Source organism: Fulmarus glacialis, unplaced genomic scaffold (assembly GCF_000690835.1).
Source record: "Fulmarus glacialis isolate BGI_N327 unplaced genomic scaffold, ASM69083v1 scaffold7836, whole genome shotgun sequence".
In the NCBI taxonomy this organism is placed as follows: Eukaryota; Metazoa; Chordata; class Aves; order Procellariiformes; family Procellariidae; genus Fulmarus; species Fulmarus glacialis.
The window spans coordinates 28277-36219 of record NW_009218678.1 but is presented as its reverse complement, the minus strand read 5'-3'; positions in this window follow the sequence as shown (position 1 = coordinate 36219).

Here is a 7943-nt window from a genome sequence, read left to right as displayed (position 1 = left end):
AGACGGCCTGCTCAGGAAAAAGAAGTAGATAAGGCCTTCTGCAAACAAGTGAAAGAAGTTTAACTTTCACAGGCTCTGGTCCTCAACAGGAACTTTAACCCCCCCGATACCTGCTGGAGGACAGTCAGGCAATCTAGGAGACTTTCTGAGTACATTGCAGCCTCCTGGCACAGGCAGTGGGGGAGCCAACAAGGAAAGGTGCTCTGCTGGACCTGATACTTCATGAAAAAGGAAGAACTGGTAGGGGACGTGAAAGTCAGAGGCAGCCTTGGCTGCAGGGACTATGAGATGGCACAGGTCAGGATCCTAAGAGGAGACAGCAGGGCAAAAACCAAGACCACAACCTTGGACTAAATGAAACAACACTTCAACCTCTTCAGAGATCTGCTTGGAAGAATGCCAGGGGGCACTATCCTGGAGAGAAGAGGGGTCCAGTAGGGCCGGCTGATAATCAAGGATCTGAGCTTAAGAAAGGTCTGTCCTGACAAGTAGGAAATCAAGCAAATGTTGCAGGAGGCCTGCATGGATGAGCAAGTTACTCCTAACTGGAGTTGGATCTGGCAAGGTATGTGAACAGCAACAATAAAGGATTTTACAAGTACATAAACAGCAAAAGGAAAACTAGGGAAAATGTGGGTCTGCTGCTAAATGGGGCATGAGAACTGGTGACAAACGATACAGAAAAGGACAAGGTACTCAATGCCTTCTTGGGCTCAGTCTTTACTAGTAAGATCGGCCTTCAGAAATCCAAGGCCCCTGAGACCAGAGGGAAAGTATGGAAAAAAGAAGAATTACCCTCAGTGGAGGAGGGTTAGGTTAGGGAAAAGTTAAACAAACTGGACATACGTTAAGTCCATAAGGCCTGAAGGATGCACCCGAAAGTGCTGAGGGAACTGTCTCCCTGCAAGGCCACTCCTGATTACCTTTGAAAGGTCATGGTGATTGGGGGACGTTCCTGGAAACTGGGAGAAAGCAAATATCACTCCTATCTTCAAGAAGGGCAAGTGGGAAGATGTGGGGAACTCTAGGCGAGTCAGCCTCACCTCAGTTCCTGGGAAGGTATTGGGAGAAAATCCTCCTGGAGGGCATTTCCAAATACATGAAGGACAAGAAGCTGATCGGGAGCAGTCAGCATGGATTTACAGGGGAAACCACACTTGTTCAACCTGATGGCCTTTACAATGAGGTCACTAGCTAGCTGGGGAGAACAGTTGATGTTCTTTACCTTGACTTTAGTGAAGCCACTGTATCCCATAAGGTCATCATAGACAAGCTGACAAAGTGTGGGTTAGATAAATGGACAACAATGTGGATTGAAAATGGGCTGAACTGCTGGGCCCAGAGAGTTGTTATAAGCGGCGCGAAGTCCAGTTGGAGGGAAGTTACAAGTTGTGTACCTCAGGGCTTAATACAAGGGCCAACACTGTTCAGTGTTTTCATTAATGATCTGGACGATGGGTCAGAGTGCACCCTCAGGAAGTTTGCAAATGATACAAAGCTGGGAGGAATGGCTGTCAGACCAGATGGGTGTGCCACTGTTAAAAGAAACCTCTACAGGCTGGAAAAATAGGCAGAGAGGAATCTCATTAAGTTCAACAAGGGTAAATGCGCAGTCCTGCCGCCGGGGAGGAACAAGCCAGGCACCAGGACACTTGGGTGCTGAGTGGCTGGAAAGCAGCTTTACTGAGAAGGACCTTTGGGTTCTGGCAGACCAAGCTGACTGTGAGCCAGCAATACACCTTCACAGCAAAAAAGGCCAACAGTATCCTGAGTTGCATTAGGAAGAGCACTGGCAGCAGGTCAAAAGAGGTGATCCTTCCCTCTACTCAGCCCTGGTGAGTCCGCACCTGGAGTGCCGGGTCCAGTTCTGGGCTCCCCAGTAGAAGAAAGACATGGACTTAACTGAACTGAGTCCAGCGCAGGGCCACAAAGATGATGAAGGGACTGGAACATCTCTCACATGCGGAGAGGCTGAGAGGTATGACTCCTCATTCTGGAAAAGAGAAGACTCAGGGGATCTTATCTATGTGCATAAACACCTGATTGGAGGGAATGAAGATGAGGGGGCTGACTCTTCTCTGTAGTGTCCACTGACAGGACAAGAGACAACAGGCACAAATTAAAAGACATAAAATACCATCTGACCACAAGGAAACACTTTTTTGCTATGAGGGTGGTCAAACACTGCAACAGGTTGCCGAGGAATGTTGCGGAGTCTCCATCCCTGGACTGGACAACCTGCTCTACATGACACTGCTTTGAGCAGGAGGTTGGACTAGATGATCTCAAGAGGTCTCTTCCAGCCTAAATTATTCTGTGATTCTGTAGTTCTGTCCAGTACAGCTCCAAGTGGCAGGATCAGGGCCAGAGTGCTCACTGTCTTACTGTGCTGCACTCATGGCCTTTAAAGAACACCTTTACACTGGAGCTGCTAGGGAACTATTTAAATTTGATCACATTAGGAGGTGAGGAGGCCCGTTCCCATCTGCCAACCTGGAGTTGTACTGGAGTTGTACTGTCCAACTCCCATCTGGAGTTGTACTCCAACAGCTGTAGGAGTGCTTTGACAGAGTAACTTATGGTACCAGTCCTAAACCAAACAGTACTGAATACAGGCATCTAGACAAGTTCAGAGAGCAATTCCTTCCCCAAGAGCAGGAGAAGAATGCATGTACACTTCCACTTTGGACCAACAGCACAGCCTGGAGGCTGGGAACAGATTCAAGGGTGCAGAGAACTTAGGTACGTGCTCAGCAAAGTTTTTATGTACCTCAGTGAAGGCAGAATATGACTCTGACACTGGACAGTTAGTTTTCTCATTGCTGGAAGAAGAGTGAAAGTTAGTTATCACTGGAAAAGTTGGTAAATGTCTGTTTAGTAGTCCGAGGCCAGAAATTTAGCAGGTGACAGTTTACATTATCACAATATGTAACATGTAGTAAGACTGAAAAGGAATTGCTCAATTTGAAAATGTAAGACTCCAAAAGCTGGACTATTAGAAAAAATGGGGACTCTAAATTCTCTGAAGGAACAGTGCTTCAATAAGACGTCTAACTGCACGTGTGGCCTCCATTGGTATACATCCCCATGATGCTGAAAGGCAAGTACAGTTCATTAGCCATTGCTACTTGAAGTGAGCTTTTGTGGGTTTGATTGCAGGATAAAGCAAGAGATGAAATAGCTTTCAAAGGTGGCTCTAATTTTTTGCAGGATCTCTGCAGCTGAAATCCAGTTTTGTTGTCCCATGCTACATCCCCCCTAAACTGGGTTAGGTACATTGCAATGGTACTGGTGTATATCTAAGGATCCGCACCTGTTCCCCAGACCTTTAGGACAGTTTTGGCTAAGCAGTAAATACAGACTGCAGCTGGTGAAAAGAACTTTTTTATCTATTTCTCTGTTTTGGCCTACACACTCTGAACTATTTCCAGTGATAGAAATCATTAGCTTAACGCTCCCAGTTATGCTATATAGAATCAGTCTGCCTTAGAAAGGTTTTATAAAAGATTCAGATTTTAGATTCAGAAATCTCACTGGAAGTCAATGACATTTGTCAGAACCTGACTCTGTTCCCTCCATATTTACAAAACGCAACCTGATGATAAAAAATGTCAGGGGAAATGGCACTACCAACAAAAGAAGATCCTGATACAACAAACATAACTTTTGTAAATTAGCTCTATAAAAACTCACATAAAGAAAAGCTTGCGCAAAAAATCAAGGAATGTGTCATTGTCTCCAGCATTTACTCTGAAAATGGAAAGATCTTAAATTTTTATTTAAAGAAGAACTGTGAAGACATACTTTAAATGGAGTGAAAAGAAGTTTTGTGTGTGTTAACAGCTAAGCCCTTGTTGTGGTTTAACCCCAGTCGGCAATTAATCACCACACAGCCACTTGCTCACCCTTTCCCCGTCCTGGTGGGATGGGGGAGAGAACTGGAAGAGCAAAAGTAAGAAAACTCATCATTGAGATACGAACAGTTTAATACTTGGGAGAAAAAAAATTTTAAAAAATGGAATGAAAAGTAAAACAGCAAGAGAGAGAGAGAGAGTAACAAAACTCAGGGAAAAAAAACCAAGTGATGCAACCGTTCACCACTCGCCAAACGATGCCCGGGCAGTCCCCGCGCAGTGATCACGCCCCCTGGCCAACTCCCCCTGTTTATATACTGAGCATGACATCATATGATATGGATTATCTTTTTGGCCAGGTTGGGTCAGCTGTCCTGGCTATGGTCCCTCCCAGTTTCTTGTGCACCTGGCAGAGCATGGGAAGCTGAAAAGTCCTTGACTTGCATAAGCCCTACTTAGCGACAGCTAAAACATCAGTGTGTTATCAACACTATTCTCATCCTAAATCCAGAACACAGCACTATACCAGCTACTAGGAAGAAAATTAACTCTATGCCAGCCGAAACCAGGACGGCCCTCATAATAGGAGGCATGCTAGGATAAGCTTGTACAGATGACAGGAGAGATAACAAGGAAATCCTTCATTTTAGCTGAAGGCTACATTCCATATGATAATTTTTTCATCTTGAATATTTACATCATCGCTTGCTTTACTATAAAGCTTCTCAGCTCATGTGCAAGCAGCTGCAGCTTCAAAATGAAGGGCTCAGTGTTCTGCAACCCAGTTGTCTGCAGGAGGCATGGACTATGCAAAACTAAAACTTTATCACAATCCCAGTGGCAAATGTCCACAGGAGTGAATAACTCCAATTTCTTCACATCAACAAGCTTCAGTTGTGGTTTTTTTTCTCTCTTTGGCTGCTGTTGGTTTCTCAGAAGGCAATTAAATTACTGTATCTTTTTTTTTGAGTTTATTGACACCTGTTGTTGTGCCTTGGGCCAGTTACAAATGTTTGTGATCTCTGCAGCAAAAATACATACTGTCAGTTAACCGGTAATCAACTAGTTCAAGTTACAACACAAACTGAATACTAAAACAGGACTGAGTTTTATTCAAAAATTTTGGATCTGGATGTGACAGCTACTGTGACATAAAGAGGTTTTAAAATATGCCTGTCCAAAGACAATTTATAAAGTATTTAAAGGAACTGCAGGTATAAACGAAAGACAAAATGGGCATGAAGTTTTAGATCCCTTATTTGCACTTCAAAGGAGAACAGAAGGATGTATCCTTGGCCCAAACCTTCCAACTGCTCTTTTCTTCACCAGGAAAATTTATGGGCAAAAATTCTCAGTGCAGCCTAAATCAGTAAAAAACTGCAACGAGCAGAAAAAGGAGTCACCATGAAGATAAAACAGTGGGACTGCCACTTGTGTGATCCTCATTCTTCCCAGAATCCCGTGGATCAAAGGATGTTCTGACACCTCTGAGACAATCTCTACCATGTGGATTACTGGAAGCTGGGAAATAGCACCTTCCCCTTTTCTTACACTCTTCTCCCATGGACATCCTCCATTGGGCTGTATGGACCCTTGCTTTGAACTTTACAGCCTTTCTTCTGCAAACCATGTGCTCAAAAGTCATGGATCTGGAACCAAATATTCAAAAGACTGTAATCTTGTAGGTCCTGAGTAAACAAACACCTAGGCAAAACCCTTCCCTGTTTGATCTGCAATTTTAATTCCTCCAGAAACTCTGTCAAGCATTCTCCTGGAAGGCTAGAAATGCATGGGATTGGAGTCTTTCTAAAGCCTTTCAGTTTTAATTTCCTTTACTCCAAATGCATACACAAAGCTAGGGGTTTAGGAACAGATCAAGACTATTCTTGGAATCACTGACACTGCCTGTTTCTGGATCCACCAACGAACTATTGTGTAATCCAAGAAAAATCACTTCTACTCAGAATGTCCTATCTGAATAGCTACTCATACATTATGTAGACCACTTTGATTACCTGAGCTTTGGTCTCTTATTTGACAAACGAAATAGTAACATTTACCTTGCTTTATAGGGCTCTTCAACAATTAGATCTTTAGAAATAATAGCAAAAACAAGCCCTAAAACTCCAAAAGAAAGGCAGCCATGGTATGCAACTAATTTTAAAGCACATAAATTCTAAACAGATGTATCGTTTTAATGCCCAAATATTCACTGGCACTTTTCTAAAAGGTCTGATGTCATCCAGCATGTGGTTTGGAAGTGTCCCCGTTGCTGAATATTACAGCTTCAAGCTTTAGGGATTTGTCTATCAGAGGGCTGAATTCTTTCTATTAAGGCTGATTAGAGCTGATGCTGTACAAACAACAATTGCCATTATTTCACCATGCCAATTTGACAGTATACAGTTATTGGTAAACTATAATGTTTCTCAGTTCAGCTGAACATTCGCTTCTTGAAAGAAAAGGTACTTCTTTCCATATCCAGATGAGAGTTTTGTCTTTCAAAATGTCTCTTCATTGTCCCCCCTTTCCCCTTCCAACTATTAACAGACTTGATTATTCCCTTCTTGATCATCTCTGATTCCAGACGTCTCAGCAACCCTACTTCTGTTTCTCATGAGTCAAAGTGCCACTGATTCACGTTATGAGAAGGAAATACAAGTTTCCACTGTTTATTTTCAAGCGTATGAAATAGCACAGCCCCCTTGGTGTTCCTCAGACATGTGACTCACTGTGAGATGGAAAAAATCCTCTGTGTCAACACTGTCGGTAAAGCCTGTTTCACTCTATACTGTGTTGCTGAGATGCTCTGAGCATTTGTCAGGTCTTTTCTAATCTTTGATTTTGCTATAAATGGGTTTTTCCGCTCAGTCATACAAAACAGTCACCCCCAGGTACCACGGCCTGCATTTACTCCCTATTCCAAGGATTCTAAGCATGGCTCAGAGGATTTTCCAAGTAAGGCAAAACTTTTGAAAAGGGAGACTCATGAAACACTACAGAGATCTGTGTTTTAGGAAATTCCTATATCCATTTGCATATGGAGCCACCAGCTAGTATAATGCATTATCTGCTGGAGAGAGTCTTGTGTCAGTCTTCAGTGAAAATGGAACAATTCAGACATTGGCTCTGTGGTTTTCTCTACTTGAAAACAATTTTTTGAGGTTAAATGTGTAACCACAAGACTTTGGGTCTCGTATGAACAGTGTCAAACACTGAAAATTATTTGATATTTCCACAGTCCGTATGCTGCACATGCAAGTTTTGTGTACACAGCCTACCACAACCAAAGAATTTTTACTGTAAGAGTTGTTCATCCTTGTGAAACACAGCTTACAACTGAGCCCGAGAATGACTGTCAGACTGCAGAGCCTTTCTCTGGGGACCCTGTTGTTGATGTGAGTTACAGCGTTAACAACAGTTGTCTGGCCTCTCACAGTGCACTGCTTAGGCACATGAAGCTACATTAACCATCAATGGAGGAGAAGGGAAGTTTGTTGCTTTAATTAAGACAGCTTACGCAGTTCTGTCCACATGGCTGGTAGAAGGTAAGGGTGAAGATAACTATTTCACATTACTTCTGTGACTCATCAGATCTCTTTGCAGGACAAGAGCTTGTCCTGTCACAGCTACATTGATAAGATTGGCCTTCATCGTTTGGCTTCAAACGTCAAAAGGCATATGGAGGATGCACATTTTATTTCCTGTTTCACTGCAAGCAGTTCTTGGACTGCGTTGGCTGATGGGTTCCAGTCAAAACTGCCCAGTTTATGGCGAAAAAAAGACAAACAATTATGCCAGCAGCTACATATGTTAAGAGGAGAATGAAATAGAATATTAATGAAATTCCAGCTTCTTCTGCAATTCCAACAGTCAAATAGCAAGCAGATTTACATCAGGGTAACAGCGCTGCGTAGAGGTAACCTGAGGGCAGACGGGAGACTTGGAGTTCTACAGTGCTTAAAAACCATGAACATGTAAAGTTGTACATGTCACGTGTACAGCTACAGGACAGTTGTTTTAGGACCAAGCAAGTCACATAGAAAGACAAGGTTGCATGCACCACTGGCATTCACCACTGTGAAAAAC